Below are 1944 nucleotides of genomic sequence, written 5' to 3'. Positions count from 1 at the left end.
AATTTTTCTTTGTGCAACACGCTCACTTACCCGCGCAACGCGCAAGTACCCGCGTCCACAAGAAGATGTACACAGGCAGTGACATGTATGTTTATTATGCATTATGATAAAGTACGTAATCCTGGCAGAGGGAAGTCGCGTGGAAAGCTAATAAATATTGTAGGCGGAGTTATGCGGTTGATACGTGGGGTCCGGGGGCGGCCAAGCGTGAGGAAGCTGCCCTGGAAGACGACTCAGGCACATTATTTTGCCGCTGCTGCATATGTGCCAGGCCAGGTCAACGCGCCGTAAGCAAGGTGCCAAGAGCGAGGGCGAGGAGAGAAGAAGAAAATATGCACTAAATTCCTAGTTATAAAAAGCTATCGCCATCGACGAGCTGTCAATATAAAGAGCGGACTGATCTTGTGGGCGTGGCGAGAGCTGGTCGGGCGCCCGCCCCTCTGTCCGCCCGTGATAGATAGATCCACTTAGGGGCATTCTTCTCGGCCGCATCCAGCCCTCTCGGCCCCTCACCCAAGATGCCGCCCTGTCAAAACACAGGAGGTTTACCCTGACCGAAGGCCCTCCCTCTCGCCCCCGCCCCCCGCGCTGTTTTCATATACATTGCCGCGACTAAGCCCATCTTACGCTCTTGTTTATTTTCTGGCCCACCTTCTCTCCCTGTTTATTCCCTCCTAGAGTTGGCAGGCGGAAGATTTGTGCTTGCTTACTGTTTCTCTTCGCGCTCTCCTTTCTGTCTCTTTAACAGCATGTGCGGTGTATCGATAGCTATTTCGGGAAGGGTGTGATTAATGCGTCGATTCGCGTGCATTTTGCATGGCGGGTGAAGGTGGGGGGGGTGGAAGGCCGGCGGACAAGGGAAGGGAAGGATCGACCCGGCGAGTCTGCAAGGCTGAATCCTGCTTAATCTACGAGCGTCCAGATTGCTTCTTATCGACACCCGCGGGACGTTGCCTCCTAAATCTACCTTCTAATTGGTTATTGAACACGGGGATTATTTCCTTGACTCCCCTCGCCTCGCCGCCCACCCGCTTGCTCGGGAGAGGCGAACGGATGATGTGGCAGATTGCACTGTGAGGAAAGACGAAAATTTCCCAGACTTTTTCATCTATATTTCAAGTCCAGTTCGGCATATTTCTGTATTATACATTCATGGTCGTTTCGACATGATAAATTCCCTGGCAGTTTCGCTGCAATTGACATAGTTTAGATTACAGGATTTTCCAAATAGTTTTCCGGATATTACATTTTTTGTGAATGAAATGGCCTAATATTACAACAGAAGGTTTCCCAGCGCTAGATCCCGTCGTAGCGTATTGCAGCCACAGATCCCGCAGTGATATATTTCCACCAGGACAAGCAAGACACGGTAATTTGTGTGAAGAAAGGGGCTGCTTGCAAAACGAGACATAATATTTTGTTCGTGCTCGCTTCGGGAGAGTCGCCGTATTCTTTCGTATTAGCTGTTATTGAGAGTGTCTAATAGATCTTCGCTTTTCACAGCTGTGTATCATGAAACGTTTCCATGAATAGCAATATCTGCAAAAAAGAGCGTCGTGCAGAATTCTGTGTTAATTTGCAAAATAATATACCACTTGCTCTGAGGCGGAAACAGCCGCGAGAGCATTACGGATGATTGCATATAGATCAAGCTGACGGAATAATTGGTTGCTCCTCCCCTGCATTGTTTTGCATGCAACATCCGCTAGTCACGCAGAGGACGAGAGAGTTCGTATTGTAGTTCTGCGACAGAGATCTGATATGCAAGACGATAAGCTTTTAACAGGGACTGGCGCTTACGTGCTGCGAGGGGGAGCAAGAGTCCCCCACCTTGTAAACAATGGCTTAATTGTAATCTCTTTCTTCCATGCTTGTTATATATCTTCTTAATGGCTTCTGAAGGGACATATCATACCAGACGAACGTATAAATAACCCACGCCTT

The sequence above is a fragment of the Penaeus monodon genome, chromosome 27 (genome assembly GCF_015228065.2).
Source record: "Penaeus monodon isolate SGIC_2016 chromosome 27, NSTDA_Pmon_1, whole genome shotgun sequence".
Lineage (NCBI taxonomy): Eukaryota > Metazoa > Arthropoda > Malacostraca > Decapoda > Penaeidae > Penaeus > Penaeus monodon.
The sequence above is the reverse complement of the archived record's forward strand: the minus strand, read 5'-3'. Positions refer to the sequence as shown.